Source organism: Macaca fascicularis, chromosome 13, assembly GCF_037993035.2.
Source record: "Macaca fascicularis isolate 582-1 chromosome 13, T2T-MFA8v1.1".
NCBI classification, from domain to species: Eukaryota; Metazoa; Chordata; class Mammalia; order Primates; family Cercopithecidae; genus Macaca; species Macaca fascicularis.
The window spans coordinates 19,327,645-19,345,377 of NC_088387.1; the positions used below are offsets into that span (position 1 = coordinate 19,327,645).

General features: G+C 38.1%; 1 protein-coding gene across 2 annotated transcripts in view; it reads left to right on the forward strand.

Moving 5' to 3' along the window:
- The window catches only part of ZC3H6 (zinc finger CCCH-type containing 6), a 58,200-nt gene that overhangs the window by 1,317 nt on the left and 39,150 nt on the right, over positions 1-17,733 (forward strand). The gene's annotated exons all lie outside the window — the stretch shown is intronic.

Below are 17,733 nucleotides of genomic sequence, written 5' to 3' on the forward strand. Positions count from 1 at the left end.
TTGCATCTGATTCTTACTTAGAATATTAATTTGAAAATTTAGAACCTCACAGTTACTACTTTGTGAATAGAAGTAATCAAAAATATACATTTTACTGTAGACTATATACATTGCTGAAGTTTGATCTGTAGTAATGTGATCTGCTTGGTAAAGCATCCTAAACCCGTTTTTAAAACCCAGAAGGAAAAATCACAGACACTGCTGAAATTTGAAATATCTAAATGCCTAGCAATCTTGAGAGGGATAAAAGTGATATTTCAACAACTTCAGTATTGTAATAATAAAAGTGGATTGCCAGACGGCACGTCGATGAAAGGTATAATGATTTTTAGAAAGTAAAATGCACTCTTAAAAATGATAAGCTTGCACTTGGCATATTTTTAATGATTTTTTTAACGTTATCTTTTCTATTAAAAAGAATGTTCTTAGAATGGGTTGACTAATACCTTGAGAAGTTTCCCACTCTTGAGTATCTATGGACAAACCAATGATGGGGTTTTGCTAATGGAGCGAAAATCCTTTTTTTATATGGAAGAAGGAAATCTGTTTCCCTCTCTTAGTGCACAATGTAACTTCAATATATGGAGTTATGTATTGTACATCATGAAAAAACCATGTCATCAAATTCAAGTATCAAAATAATTTTGCTGGTAAGGAACTGTGATGACAGACCTTTTAAATAGCTTGAAATTTTAAAATACTGATTTAGAGGTTAAAAAGAAAACCTTAAATAATTATTTGTAAGATATGTTAATAGCTTGGTAGTAGGAGCTAAAGATTAGTCTATTTTATTTAAAATTAGGACTAAGAGTATTTTCCAGCGATTTCTGAAGCAAAAAGATTAGCTCCACTTTAACTTAGCCATTGTTAAGTGGCATCTTGGTTCTGAGGTGAAAGAGATGGTTTATTTTTTTTTCACACTTTTTTGTCAACCCACATGAAAAACAAAACAACTACATCAAAAACAAAGTGAACTAGAAGTCAGGAGAAATTCTCCAAGATCAGATCGATGGTTCTAACCTTCCCTGGGGAACTTTTTTTTTTAAGTATTGCTGCTATTTCTGTTGGTCTGGACCTCCGCCTGGGTTTTAAGAGTTCTAAAAGCTCCCCAGGAAATTGTAATATGTGCCAAATTGAGAACTGCTGTACTTGATCAGTGTTTCCCAATGTTAGTTAATCATCAGAATCACTTTGGGGAGTAAATTTTTGTTCTGCCCAGAACAACTGAATCAGAATCTCTAGAGTATTTTTCATAGGATCCCTGGATAATTCTTAAGAAATTTGGGGAAAAAATAGACTAATCTGCGGGGTCCCAAAATACTGTATCTTGCCATGTTATAGCTATTTTATGCTGTTATAAAAGTTTCTGTGAATTAAGTGGAGAAAAAGATATGAAACTTGGTGTATGGAGCTAGGCTTTGTCTCAAGGATTATTACTATTTTTTATTTTTATTTTTTTTGAGACGGAGTCTCGCTGTGTTGCTCAGGCTAGAGTGCAGTGGGGTGATCTCGGCTCACTGCAAGCTCCGCCTCCCAGGTTCAGGCCATTCTCCTGCCTCAGCCTGCCTAGTAGCTGGGAATATGGGCACCCGCCACCACACCTGGCTAAGTTTTTGTATTTTTAGTAGAGACCGCGTTTCACCATGTTGGGCAGGCTGGTCTTGAACTCCTGACCTCAAATGATCCACCATCCTTGGCCTCCCGAAGTTCTGGGATTACAGGCGTGAGCCACTGCACCCAGTCAAGGATACTCTTTTTATAACATTTTCAAAAATTAAGGCATATTGTGTGTGCAGGGAAAAAAACGAAGCCTATGATTTATATTTACAATTGCTTTGATTTTATACAAATTAAAATATTACTGTTTATGTGAGAATGAGATTCTAAATGTAAATGGAATTCACAGAATGCATAGTTTTTTTCTCCTTTAAAGAATAGAGTCTTGCTATATACCCAGGCTGGTCTTGAACTCTTGGGCTCCAGCCATCCTCCCATTTCAGTCTCCCAGAGTGTTGGGATTACAGGCGTGAGCCACCATGCCTGGCCTTGTACATGTTATATAGTGAACATTTTGCACAAGATTGTTTGCCAAATGAATAACTTTAAAAAAAATCCATTTAGTGTACTTTCCTTTAAATATTTTCACACCTGGAGTTAAAACATTGTATTTTATAAAATGTTATTAATATAAAAATATTTGTAAATAAATTTGTGGCTATGTAGAATATAGTAGAGGACTTTTGCATAAGCCTAGAGCCTAGCTTCTAAAGGTCTTTAGAAATAGATAATAGACTTGGAGAGGAAAGAGTTGGGGGAAATCAGAGGGAGGTATAATTCTGGTCTCTTGTCATTTAGTTCTCTTTCATTCAGTTCTCTCAGGCACAACTTCAACCGCTTAGTTTTATATTTCAGCTGGATGTTCACCCAATTAAAACAATTCACAAACAACAACTGAAGACGAAACACTGAGTCCCTTCTTTGGACACATCTGTAGTAGAGTAGGAAAAGATAAATATAACCCAAGTAATTGTTACAGAATTTTCTGAAATATACTAATGGTAAAAGGTTTTATAGGGAATGTACTGGGGAAAAAGATAATTTTTTAACATGAACCATCTAAGAGCTTGTAAGTCTCAAAGAGTCTTTGATTGATAGGTGGTATGAATAATACTCTCCTTTGGGAGGAGATTTATAATATATGAACAACCTCCCCACCCTGCCCTCGCTGCTTGTGTCCTGTACAACAAGAACAACAAAACTCCAGCTAGTCAGAATTGCAAGTGGTTTATGCCCCCCCGCCCCCCCAATATAGATTGAAAACTTGCTAAGAGACTGCACTGGAGAATCTGAAGGGATGAGGATGGAAAGGTGATTATACTTTTCATTTGCAACAGGGCTTTCATTTGATTCTCACATTAATCCCATGTAGTAGTTAATTAAGGTAGTATTACAAGGTTCAGTGAATTGTCTGAGAACTCACAAATACAACCTAGATAAGAACCCAGGTATTATTATTTTCACTCTTGCAATATTATTTTCCTACTTGGATATTGTTTTCCCTCTTCATTAAGTTTGCACAGCAAAGTAATGGAATAAGTTCTGGGCTTTGATTCTTGAGTAGCTTGGAATTGTAATGTGTTATGTTTGAGAGAGAGCCCTTCATTTTGAATAAAACCTTGATTCTGATCCTAATCTTCTAAGTTGGTTAAAGCTCTTCCCCTTTTCATGATTTTTTTCACTTGTGAAATGGAGTAGTTGCACTAGATCATTTTCAATTTTCCTTCCCTCTTTAAAAAATCAATTTTAGTTTAAAAAATTGCAGATGCCTTTTCTCAGATCAGAGTACACTTTTTGCTTCACACAATATCTGGTTTGTAAATTAGTATGTTCCGTGGAGTAAATACCTTTCCTGACTAGCCATTAACTCAAAACTTTTTGACTCCTGAATCCACTAATTTAATTATTGTTGAAATTACTAAAGGAAATTTTTCTTTAGCAAATGTAAAAACTCCTATCAGGTCTCAGGTTTGATGTTGGAAAGCACTCTTACTCTTAGGAAGACTCTTTTTTTCCCCCAACCTCTCATAAAGAAATTATTTCATTCATTTTAAAATTTCATTTATTACATTTTCATTCTTAAGACTTACAGTGTTTCCTCTCTGCTAAGTATAGTGTTAAGCACTGGCAAAACAACTCTGTACACAACATCATGAACTTGCTCTCTGGGATCTTATAATCTAGTTGCAGAAACAGATTGGTAAATACATAGTTATAGCACAAGTACTATAATGGAGGCCTGAACTGAGTGTTGTGGGGGTACAGATGAAGGCTTCTGGGAGACATCATGGCATAGCTAGACCTGGAGGATGAATAAAACTTGGGCCAAGTAAATGCAGAGATACACAAAAAGCTTGGAGAAATGGCACAAGTAGGTTCAGGGATGATAAAAGTGTTAGTATGTGGAGAGTGTACAACTATTTTGGGGAATGGGGAAACGGATTAAATTTGCAGCCAGACCCTGAAGGATGTGGGGATCCCATCAAAGTCCTTTAAGCAGGAGAATGATCAGATGCATTTTTTGGTATACTACCTGGGGGATAGGAAGACATGGACTACAGAAGGGGAAATCAGTAGAAGGAAGACAAGTTAGGAAGCTTTTCAGTCATTTTCATTAAACATGAAGCTTAATGCATATTGTTCTAGGATTAGGAATACAGCAATGAAGAAAAAAAAATTCTTGCTGTAATGAAACTTACGTTTTCTTGGGAGAGACAGAAAATAAATGTGAAAAACAGATGTGTTAGATGGTGATAAAGCAGAAAGGGAGATGGGGAGTCAAGTGGATGTGGGGAGGGTGTTTAGGGAAGCACTTGTGAAAGAGTAACATTTGAGCAAAGAACCCTGATATAACAATCCAGACCCAAGGTATTTGAGGAAAGAGCATCCAAATAAAGGGAATGGGAGGTAGAGAAAGCCTGGGCCAGGAATGAGCCTGATTTGATTGAGGAAAACACAAGGGATGTGGCCAGAGAAAAGAATGAGCAAGGGGGAGAGTAATAAGAGAATAAATTAGAGGGGTAATAGGCAATTGTATAGGGCCTTGTAAGCCATTGTGTGGACCTTGGATTTCACTCTTGAGTGACCTGGGAGCCACTGGGGGATTGACCATAGGAGGGACAGGATCCTCTATGGTTATATGGTAAATGAGTAGTATGGTAAATGCAGTAAATGAGTAGTAACAGGAACTGCTGTGGTAATTTAGGTAACAGATGATGATGGTTTAGGTGAAAATGGTTGGATTCTGGATATGGTTTAATTGGTGTTAGAACCAATAGGATTTGCTGGTGGCTGGCTGTGGACAATGAGAGAATAGAATGAGCCAAATCTATTGTAAACATCTGGAAATCAGATGAGGACTTAACCAAAGGCATTGGCAATGAGGAAGTAGACAGGCAAAATTCATGAGGTATTTCTTAGCATTGATAGAGTTGGATATAAATATCTGGAATTTTTAGCTGATTGAAATGTTAGTTGAAATGAATGATACCACTCCAAGTATGTATGTCAAGAGGTATGAAGAGCACAGAAGTTTTTGGAAACCAAGGGAGAAGAAAAGAAGGGATAGTCACAGAGCAGTAAAGAAAAATTAAGGTTAAAAATAGGTCACAGGATATACCTTATTCTAAGTTAAAATATTTTAAAGTTTGAATGAAAGGGTGCTGCAGGGTTTGCACACTGGTGGGCTTCAGGCTTAAAATCTGCCTATACTGTTTTTGCCTGACAGAGTGTTTTAAAATATCTGTATTTGAAAGCATTTAAGGCTTGACTTGTGCTCTGCCCTCCACAGTCTTATCACTCATAGTTTCTTGGCAAACTCACCACTCAAGGTGTCCCTCACTTATCTAGGGGATCTGCCTCACTAGGATAGACATTTAGGTTTATGACTCTTATGTATTAAGTCAAGTTTTTGCCTGGACAGATTGGCTGCAAAAAAGAACCTCACAGATGGGTGACCTTGAATTCACCAGGTCATGCCTTTAGTTCAGAGCAGCCGGCAAACTCTATTCTCTTGTGCATTGATGCCCCCGGAGTTGTGGAACACAGTGGCCCTGCTTTAATTTTTCAGATTTAGAAACTGATCAGTGTCAGAGCAATCAGACACAGGAATGTTAATTCATGTTCAAAAATAATAACAAGGCTAGCATTTGTTTAGCACTTGCTATATGACAGGTGCAGTTTTAAGTGCTTTACATGAATTGTTTAATCCTCACAACAACCTTGGGAAATAGGTCCTATTATTAGGCCTCTTTTCTACAGATGAGGAAACAGACAACAGATTGGTAAGTTTCCCAAGATCACAAAGTCACTCAGTAGGAACTCAAAGTAACCTGACTCCAGAGCCCACACTCTTATCTGAGCATATACATCCCCATCACAAGAGAATGCCAGTTTATTTAAGTAAAATAAGGACTAGAAATTTACATCAGGGAGTGTATTCTTTCAATGTAGAATGCTGAATGGAAAACCAAATTTCAGCATGAGATAACAAGGGAGTTGATTATAAATGACTAGAAGTTTTAAATGGCATCAGCTCTGATAAAGTGATAATCCCAGCTCCATAATATACTTGTCAAGCAGTTGCTTACATCAATCTGCTTTATAGGATATCCTTTCTCCTGGGTAATGCTTACATGATAGTGTTTGGTACCTTTCCTTTTTCACTGCTTCCATTGCTGACTGAACTACTCACCTCCATATTTCTGGTAGATATATTTCTTTTCATTGCATGTTAGTATCTTAAATTTAGTTAGTCCTATCTTTTACTTGATCCTCTGTGCTTGACTTCCTAATCTCTGTTCTGGTTTATGTTTTAGTTTTACAGTTGAGCTTTCTGAGGACATTCTTATTCCCAGTATCTTTTTTTGGGTGGTTGGGTTCTGGGAGGTGTTATTTGATTGCTGCTGATGTGTACCAACCAAGACAGTAGTCATTGAGTGACTAACAATAATCAGCAGATTATTATTATTCTTGGCAAAGAGCAAGCTTTCTCTATTATGATTTTGTATTTGTTTTGTTTTGCTTTATTTGTAATTTGAGTTCTAGCTTAACGTTAATACTTCAGATAACTGTTAATACACTTTCATAAATCATACCCGCATTCTTGAGTGGCAAATAAATAAATAACCAAGTTCCAAGTAGTTTCTAAAGAGAGTAAACATTAAAAGTAAGCATAAAACTACATAAAAATCAATTGCAGTCTGTTCATACAGTTGGTATGAAAATAACCTAGATTTGGAACCCTCAGATACTCAATATTTTACATATATCAGAGTTTATAATTTCTATAACTTCATTTGGTACATATAGACAGAGAAGATATTAATATATTCATTTTATAGTTTAGGAAACAGACTTGGAAGGGCAAATAACTTGTCCAAGATGACTAAGCCCTGGGTGAGAACCACAACCTATCTATGGCATTCAGTTTCAGCCGTCTTTCCCTTGCTTCATAATGATGGTTCTTCTGGTATCAGTTGCTGGATTGGGATTTTGGGCATTTATAAATGTGTTTTATTTTGGATATTACTGAATCACAGACAATTTCATCTTAGTTAATTAGAAATTCATCTTATGTGACACTTGTCTAAATCTTAAAATATACCTTTTTCTAAATCTTAAAATACTAAAATTTTAATGTATAAGGATGTTAATAATCTTTATATTTTAAGAGACTATGAAATCAAGTCTAGCTAACTTAGCTCTGTAAGTTTTTAGCTGTAGAAAGCAATTCTATTGTGTACAACTTTCAGCCTGTGAAGGGAATTCATTGAAAATGCATAGAGATCAGAAGAACTAACACCTTTCTTGCATGGATTTTTCTTGATTATTGGCAGTTAACAATAAAATGTTATTAGATCACTGGTGCTTCTGTGTGGGGTTGAGTTTTTGTGATATCCCCTGTTAGATCCATAAGGGAGGCTGTTTTCTACATCCTTGAGTTGTTTTCTACATCCTTGGAATATATAAGATCCTCTTTTAAAATTACATTTTGTATAAGCACATGAAAATGGAATTAAATAATGAATTGATACAGGAATTACCTAAGTATTTTGGCTGTACATTTAGTGCACAAAATACCCTTTTTTGACTGCCAAATGGCCAAGTGTGAAAACAAATATTTGTTAAAGCTAGAGCAGAAGTCAGTATCATCATCATAGAGTAAACTTCTGGCATATGTTAAGATATGAAATGTTATCCCTGAAGTTATTATAATTTATTCTTAGAAATATTAGTAATCTTATTTTAAGAGTAGGACATTGTAGTGCAGTAACGATAATTTTCTCAGTGCTGCCTGTTGCTAAATTGTTCCTGTGATTGCTGTAATGCACATACACACACTAAATTGAGGGTCACTTTCCACTAAAGTTAGTGGAATACAAAATAGGTGGAGGAACTTTCTTCCTCTAACGTCTTTATATGTGTCTGTGTTTATATATATGTGTGTGTATATAATATCAAGCAAAAATGATTATGTTGTATATAACTTTGGAGGTTTTCCTCATAAAATTCTAAAGTGGTAGAGTTTATAACATTCTGCTGTTAATTTATCTACAAAAAAAGTGAAGAATCCTCAAAAAAGGTTTTCTCTTAGAAGATTCATGGATTTTGAGTGAGTCTCAGAAAAGGAAGAAAAAAATTCATAGAATAAAATAAAAATTAAATATAGTCTTTAGAAATGATTTTGTTTAGTATAATGAATACTGGTAATGCAACTGAATACAATTGAAATTATGACAAAATTTCTATTCTGCTTTGTATTTTTCATTAAAGGTTTTATAATTATTTGTTGTCTGAAAAAGGATTTAATATTCTTCTTAAATTCGTTAGCTAACTCTCTCAATATTATTACACTATTTGCCTATTTGAAAAGTGTTAATTTCTTTTGTACATAAATAGCATTCATAATTATTGTGACATTTTCCTCTTGCATTAATGTACATTTATACTTCATCTAATTGAGAAAATTTCAACATATAAAGTGAAACAAAAAGATTTTCATTCCAAGTTTTATGTAAAACACCTTAAATTGGAAAATGAATATTTAGATACTAAGAGTAAATTTTTTTTCTTTTTGAGACGGGGTCTTAACTCTGTCACCCAGGCTGGAGTGCAGTGGTGGGATCTTTGGCTCACTGTAACCTCTGCCTCCTGGGTTCAAATTATTCCCCTACCTCAGCCTCCCGAGTAGCTGGAACTACAGGCCTACAACGCCATGCCCGGCTAATTTTGTATTTTTTAGTAGAGATGGGGTTTCACCATGTTGACCAGGCTGGTCTCAAACTCCCAACTTCAAGGAATCTGCTGGCCTCACTCTCCCAAAGTGCTGGAATTACAGGCATGAGCCACTGCACCTAAATGACATACTTGAAAAAATATTCTCAGGCCAGGTGTGGTGGCTCACGCCTGTAATCCCAGTACTGTGGGAGGTCGAGGGTGGATCACCTGAGGTCAGGAGTTCAAGACCAGCCTGGCTAACATGGTGAAATCCCATCTCTACTAAAAATACAAAAATTAGCTGGGTGTGGTGGTGTGTGCCTGTAATCCCAGCTACTCGGGAGGCTGAGGCAGGAGAATTGCTTGAACCCAGGAGGCGGAGGCTGCAATGAGCCGAGATTGCGCTGCTGCACACAGCCTGGGTGAGAGAGCGAGACTCCTTTAAAAAAAAAAAAAAAAAAAAAAATTCTCACTTTTTGTTGTTGTTGTTCAATGATTAATAGACTATTTAAGCAAGAATACATATAGTCATCATTGCCAGACTTTTTGACAGGTTAAATTTTGGATCCAATTTTCGTTCCCAGATAAGTTTTTCTTTCTTATCCCTGTCAGTTTGAAAACATAATACCAGAAGAAGAGGGGCCCAATTCCACACAGAGCTCCCAAGAGTGAGTTTTAAGGAGTGGGTCTGAAAGTAAATCAATTCTAGCTTAGATACCCAAGAGAGTAAATGAAATATAAAAAGAGACTCGGGAGGCTGAGACAGGAGAATGGCGTAAACCTGGGAGGCGGAGCTTGCAGTGAGCTGAGATCCGGCCACTGCACCCCAGCCTGGGCGGCAGAGCAAGACTCCGTCTCAAAAAAAAAAAAAAAAAAAAAAAATATATATATATATATATATAAAAAGAATAACTTTTAAAGTGTCTCAAAAAAAGCTATGGCAAGTTAATTCACAGTTTGGTTTATTCACGCAATAGTCTGTCTCTGCTTATGACATAAAGTATAATATATTTTAGGAATAGTGTGGTTTTCTTCATGATGTCAAACATACAAGCTTATGGATATATTTACAAATTCTTAATTTTCTAGATTAATGTTCAGCACTACTTCTTCCATCTTGCATTGGATGGGGGCAGATAATTAATAATTAGCAAATATTTTCTTATCAAAAACCAATTTGTTGGAAACATTTTGAAGGAACTCTTTGTAAATAAAATACATGGCATGCCTTTCTGTTTTACCAGACAGTTGCTGATTTATCCTTTACTTGGTTACTTTGAATCATCATTAACATCTATTGTCACCATAATCCCTGTGATCACTAGATGTCATACTCCATTTTATGTTTTAGTGTTGCCTTGGGGAGACTTTGAGAATATGAGAGGTGTTCATGCAGACTGCTGCTGTGTGTTGCGTAGAGATGGACTGAAGTACAAATATCTTCAGGAACAGACTCCAAACTTGGTTTATTCCAGCTTCCTTTCCTTTTTTTTTAAAACCTGTTCCAGATAATTTTTCATTGTTATCCTCTGAAGGAAAATAAGAGAAATTTCCACTTAGAATCCCTTCTCCTTGGATTTATAACCTTTCCCAGTTCATTTCTGTGGAAGTATTTGTAGTCCAGCGTAGTAATTCTATTCAGATATGTATAGTTAGGTAAGTCACGAAGGGAAAGGAAGCTTTCATTGAGGGCTATCTACTAGGTGGTACAATGATAGGTAATTACTTAACTTTGTCTCAATCCTTAAACAACTCTGCAGTGGTAAGGGTGATTAATTCATCCCGTTTTGTAGAGAAGGAAACAATATTAGAGGGATGGCATAATTTGTTCATATTCATATAGGTAGTACATTGGGAAGCAGAATTTGAACACAGATCTTTCTGATTCAAGAGCTTTGTGTTCTTCTACCTTACTATGATGCTAAGTAATTAATTTTAATGTGCCACTTAAGTTTAAAGCCTTAAGTAGTCCTTTTAAGAAATCTTTTGTTGCTGGTTATTCTCATTTAACACTCCTATTTTAATTTCCAGGTTCAGGTGATCTCACTTTGCCAGAACCGTGGGTCTTCATTAAATAAGAGATTTCGTTCGGTTTTTGTTTTGGTTTGGATTCTCTCTAACTTTAGGTAGAAATTGCTGTTCTGGCAATCACCTACCTCACTATATTCCACTCTCTCTTCTAGATATTGGTGCTCAGCCCTTTTTTGAACTGCAAACCTTATTAATAAAATAGTTTTCATTTCTTTGAGCATTCTTCTTCTCACTGCCACCACCCCCCACCACTGACTTTGATGTGTAGCTGAACTGAGACACTCTTTTTTTTTTTTTTTTTTTTTTGAGACGGAATCTTGCTCTGTTGCCCAGGCTGGAGTGCAGCGGCACAATATCGGCTCACTGCAACCTCCACCTCCCGGATTCAAGCGATTTCCAGCTAATTTTTGTATTTTTAGTAGAGACAGGGTTTCAACATGTTGGCCAGGCTGGTCTCGAACTCCTGACCTCAAGTGATCCACCCGCCTCGGCCTCCCAAAGTGCTAGGATTACAGGCGTGAGCCACCATGCCTGGCCCTGAACCACTCTTTTTCTTTTGAGATGGAGTCTCGCTCTGTCACCCAGGCTGGAGTGCAGTGACGCGATCTCAGCTCACTGCAAGCTCTGCCTCCCGGGTTCACACCATTCTCCTGCCTCAGCCTCCCGAGTAGCTGGGAATAGAGGCACCCGCTACCATGCCCGGCTAATTTTTTGTATTTTTTTAGTAGAGACGGGGTTTCACCGTGTTAGCCAGGATGGTCTCAATCTCCTGACCTCGTGATCTGCCCTCCTCGGCCTCCCAAAGTGCTGGGATTACAGGTGTGAGCCACTGCGCCTGGCCCTGAACCACTCTTTACCAACTTATCTGGGACCCTGAAATGAAATAGGGTGACCTATTTTCTAGCTTTATATGATTTTCTAGCTTCATATGGTTAAGCCTTTTTACCTTTTTTTTTTTTTTTTTTTTTTTGAGACAGGGTCTCTGTCACCCAAGCTGAAATACAATGGCCCAATGATAGCTTGCTGTAGCCTCAACCTCCCAGGCTCAGGCGGTTCTACCACCCCAGTCTCCAGAATGGCTGGAGCCACAGCCACGCACCGTCACACCTGGCTCATTTCTGTATTTTTTTTATAGAGACAGGGTTTTACTGTGTTGCCCAGGCTGCTCTCATGCTCCTGGGCTTGACCAGTTTACCCTCCTCAGCCTCCCAAAGTGCTGGTATTATAGGCATGAACCACCGTGCCCACCTTTTGAAAAACCTGTACAGGCCGGGCGCGGTGGCTCAAGCCTGTAATCCCAGCACTTTGGGAGGACGAGACGGGCGAATCACGAGGTCGGGAGATCGAGACTATCCTGGCTAACACGGTGAAACCCCGTCTCTACTAAAAAAATACAAAAAACTAGCCGGGCGACGTGGCGGGCACCTGTAGTCCCACCTACTCGGGAGGCTGAGGCAGGAGAATGGCGTAAACCCGGGAGGCGGAGCTTGCAGTGAGCTGAGATCCGGCCACTGCACTCTAGCCTGGGCAGCAGAGTGAGACTCCGTCTCAAAAAAAAAGAAAAAAAAAAAAAAAAAAAAGAAAAACCTGTACAATAAAAGGTTTGGACTAATGTTATCTGAGCACTTAAAAAAATGCTATTCAATTAAAAAAAAAAAAAAACCTATAGCATCTTATAACTCCAAATCCCATGCTGTCACCCAGCTGGTCTGCCCTGGTGGCCACCATTTCCTGACAAACATTCAAATAACTCCTGAGGAATTGAAGTAATTCACATTTATGACTCAGTGACACTGGCCTTGTCTCAGTTCCTATAGTGTATCATACTCTTTTCTACACAGAAGTTTTGCTCATCATATTCATTTGTTTGCAGAGGTCCCTTCCCTATCCCCTGTCTCTCAGGCAGACTCCTCATCTCAGTTTATTTACGACTTCCTCAGGGAAAGCCTTCCACACTTCCCTGATGGATGACTTTCCCCTGTTGTGTGCACTCATAGCACCATTTACCTACTTCATATACTTGTGTGGTTATTTTATGTTTATTTGTGTGATTCTTCGGTGTCTGTGCTACCCCAAGATTAAAAACTTCATGAGAGAAGAAATCATGTCTTTTTCTTGTTTTTGTTTGCCATTGTATCCCCACTGAGAATGTGGTGAATAAATATATGTTAAATGAATGAATGGCCTTTTTTTTTTTTTTTTTTAAGCTGGAAGGACATACAATTTTTACATGCATATAGTTTTTAAGAATTGCGACTCCAGATATTTTGGATTTCATCTCTGGATTAAGTCAGAATGTCAGACAATTGTGTACTCGCACAGTAGTACTTTGTTCCTTTACATAATTGTTTTTTCTTAATTGAACTTTGGTAGTGTGCCCTTGGCTCAAATTGGCATATTCTGTAAGCAATAAAATGTTGCATTGATTGTATGGACACTCTTGAGGACAGTGTCTGTCATATCAAGTACTGTCCATTACATCAGGTAATATTGTCATTATGAGGACTCAGAGGAGAAATTTCTCTCTGATCTTACTCTCAGAAAACAAAGTGTGGTTTTCTTGAGCAACTGGTCTGTTTTTTGTCTTGGAAGTACTGTTGTCTTAGGCCTAATTTTTGTTTCTTGAAGCTCAAAGCCAGATTTGCCACTCACATCTAAAAATTAGTTAGGGGTTTCTGGCATACACTATGTAAGCTAATCTTAGTTTCATCTTAATCTCTAGAATTTTAACTGTGATTATGTGATTATTTACATATTTTATAGATTGTTTAATAAAATACTCTTTTTTTTTTTTTTTTTTGGAGCAGAGTCTCACTGTGTCGGCCAGGCTGGAGTACAGTGGCACGATCTCAGCTCACTGCAACCTCTGTCTCCTGGACTCAAGCAATTCTCCTGCCTCATCCTCCTGAGTAGCTGAGATTATAGGCATGTCCCACCATGCCTGGCCAGTTTTTGTAATTTTAGTAGAGATGGGGTTTCACCATGTTGGCCAGGCTGGTCTCGAACTCCTGACCTCAGGTAATCGCCCACCTTGGCCTCCCAAAGTGCTGGGATTACAGACATGAGCCATCGTGCCAGGCCTCAATAAAATATTTTATAAATACTTCTAAGGAATAATATAAATACCACCAGGGCTTAAATAAATAAATCTAAATCAGTCTGCTTGCTGGTTAAGTAATGTTTCTCGCCACACAGAAAGTGGAAGAGATGGATGAAGAAGAAAATAAAGCTTATTACATGTTGGGAGGGATTCTAGGCGCTAAGTTCCTTTTTTTTGAGACAGAGTCTCATTTCTGTCGCCCAAGCTGGAGTGCAATAGTTGGATCTCAGCTCACTGCAACCTCTGCCTCCCAGGTTCAAGAGATTCTCCTGCCTCAGCTTCCCAAGTAGCTGGGACTACAGGCACCCGCCACCACGCTTGGCTAATTTTTGTGTTTTTAGTAGAGATAGGGTTTCACCGTGTTGGCCAGGCTGGTCTCGAACTACTGACCTGAAGCAGTCTGCCCACCTTGGCTGTCAAAGTGTTGCTATTACAGGCGTGAACCACTGTGCTCGGCCAATTCTAGGCATTACGTTCTAATTGGTTCACTTGGGGACTGGAAATTCTCCATTTTATTTTATTTTATTTTATTTTTTCTGCTTATGTCACAAAAGCACAGACATTCTTAACAAAGAGGTCTGAGATGGGATGTGAGTGTTTGTTAAGCTAAGGGACATAGGGTCAACACTTTTGAGTGCACAGACTGGGAACCTGGCAGAGGTTTTTGTTTTTTGTTTGTTTTGGTTTTTTTTGAGATGGAGTCTCCCTCTGTTGCCCAGGCTGGAGTGCAGTGGCGTGATCTCAGCTCACTGCAAGCTCCGCCTGCCGGGTTCACGCCATTCTCCTGCCTCAACCTCCAGAGCAGCCGGGACTACAGGTGTGCGTCACCACGCCCGGCTAGCTTTTTGTATTTTTAGTAGAGATGGGATTTCACCGTGTTAGCCAGGATGGTCTCGATCTCCTGACCTCGTGATCTGCCCGCCTCAGCCTTCCAAAATGCTAGGATTACAGGTGTGAGCCACTGCATCCGGTGAACCTAGCGGAGTTTTAACAATTAGCTCCCCTATTTTGACCATCCCTTAGTCCTGTAGAAATAGAACAGATGATTACGTATTCACTACTGTATGGCTTATTACCTTTGTAGGAATTCTGACTGAAGGACTTGGCATTTGGCCTGACTAAATGTCAGAATCCCTTTATTTTTCCTTCCATTGCAAAATAATTTTTTGTACCATCAGTGAAATAACAGCTATGCAGTGGCATATACAGCTCTGGAGACCAGGCATTAGAAGAACGAGAGACAAGAATAACCAGAATGATGATAAGGAGAGACTGGAAGTCACTTTAGGTTGATGACCAAAGATTTCCTTACTTTGACCAGGAGATCAGAGCTCAAGGGTCCTTCTGAGTCCACTTGTGATGAGCCAGATTGTCTTTTCTTTCAGTTTGGCTGTAGGTTAGTCAACCTTCCCTCCACAATCATCAGGGAATATTAGTGATATGTCCTATTTTTTTTCTTGGCGTGCCATTAAGAAATCTAAAGCTATGCTGTTACCCGTAACCACTTGGATTAATTATTTTAGATTAGTTTGTTATACTTCTAGGGCTTTATGGCTTAATCTTTTCAGTCAGCATTATTAACCAAGTTTTGATAGCTTTTTCGAGTTTTGTAACCCCCATCCAGGGAGATCAGTGTCCTCTCGGACACTCCCAGGTAAGCATGATCTCCTGGAAGACATGAGAAGTCTCTTAAATCATCTAATTATTACATTGTTACCAAGAGTTATTATGTGTATATGCAAGTTAGGTTCTAATGAGGCAAATATAAGTAAATATGTTGTTGATTCAGGAGGTAAAAATTAGGAGAGCCACCTGTAGTTTCAAAAACAAAAGAGGAATTACTTGTAACAAAAGTAAATAAGAAAGGAATTCTCAGTTAGCTCTTGGGTAGAGATATGGTGCATAGAGTTAAGCAAAAATTGCAAAGGTTGTCACAGGACTATGGAGGCCATTAGGCTAATTAAAATTTATAATATTGCCCATATATTTGTACTAAGTCTCATTCCTGAAGGATTTTATATTTGGGTTGAGGCTTTGACAAATTCTAAGATGGGCTTGAGTAGTAAAACAAACCAAGTAAAAATTGCCATTGCTGTAGATAGTCAAAAAGGGGTAAGCTAAGTTTCTGCAAATTAAATAATTTCAGAAGGTGTAAGAATGTATTGGATAAAGGATAAAGATAAAAAACACTTTGAAAACTATTGATACTCATCAGATTTTACCAGTAATTTTTCAAAAGGAACTGTTTATGAAACTATAAAGAGAAAATGGAGATACGGAAAGCCATCCAAGATACAAATGCCCAAGGCCAAGTTTTGAGATGAACAGAAAATCACAAAAACTCATGTCAAGTGGATCTTCCATGGCCCCAGTATGAGCAGACAGTATTTTCCTTGAGGAGAAATATCTAGTTTGGTAGGGGTAAGGTAGGGAGTTAGTTTAACAATTAATCAAGAGAACTATACATGTGCTATTTAGGTTGAGGGAAAAGATCACAGTAGGCATGGGCAAAGCCTAGACTCAATCAAGTTATCTATCAAGCATGCTGACAGATTCAGACAGTTTATTAATTACATAGACAAATGCATGATCAGCATGGTGTCAGCTCCTCATGTCCCTCATCCACAGGATAACACTGAAACCAAACGGGGCCAAATGATAGGTAATGTGAGTGGTGGGCACTCTGTTGCTGAGGAACAGTTTCCATCCTGTAGCTAAGCAATTTTTTAGCCTACGGCTACATCCTAAGGAGTGGGCAAGGTGGTGAATCTCAGACCTCATGGAACCAGGGAAGGTGGATGAGAAACTGACTCCCAGCAAGCTCCCACAAAATATGGAGGTAGGTAAGAAATAGCCTTGTAGCAGCACCTCACAAGACTGCCTGTCTTTCCGTATTCTGAAGGAACACGGGGCATTCTGCCAAGGCTTAGGTCAGCCTATCGTTGGGCTTACCTAAGTGGCCTGTGTGGAGGCATGCAAGTTTTCCAGGGCAGCAGTACAGAGCAGTTATCCTACCCTATCATCTATAGTAAGGAAGAAATGACTGTGTGAATTTGTACAAAAGCAGAAACAGAAAAATGTTACAAGTAATCATTTCAAACATCTAGGAAATTTTGTTCTGTTGGTCTTAGGGTAAGCAGTCTAATTCTATTAAGTCGCTTGCTCCTGGACTGGAAAGAAATCCTAGAGATTCCGACACAGTCACTTGGTACATTCTGAAGATTGTCTTTTTTGTGATTTTCATATTATCCCAAGAAGTTTGCATTCATGAGTAATGTCTTTGTACTGTCATCTATCAGGAGTACTTGTATAGTCTTTTATAGAGGCTTTTGTGTTTCTTCCAGAAGACTCAGTTTCTGATCTGTAGCTTGTAACAGGAGCCTTTAGGCAAGCATAAAGAAAAAGCAGAAACTACCTGTGGAGGTAAGACTGAATAGTTCAGGTTAATTTATTTTAATAGCCATCAATATCAGAATAGAAAAAAGTAGAATCTTCTATTAAGGCATATCAGTTTGTAAAGATTTAATGAATAATTACCTTAAAATAAGAACATCATGAATGACAAGGGTACTGACCATTTTCAGAGTCTTGAATTTTTATATCATAGTGTATTACGATTTTCCCCAGTTGTCTCCAATCTAGATATTTAAATCTAGAGAAAAAATATTTTTAACTGTTTTTAAAAATAACAGCTTTATTGAGATACATTTCACTTTTAAAGTGTACAGGTTTTTAGTATATTCAGAGTAGTACAGTCATTACCACTATTTAATTTTACAATGTTTTCACCACTCCACAAAGTAACCCTTTACCCACTGGCAGTCACT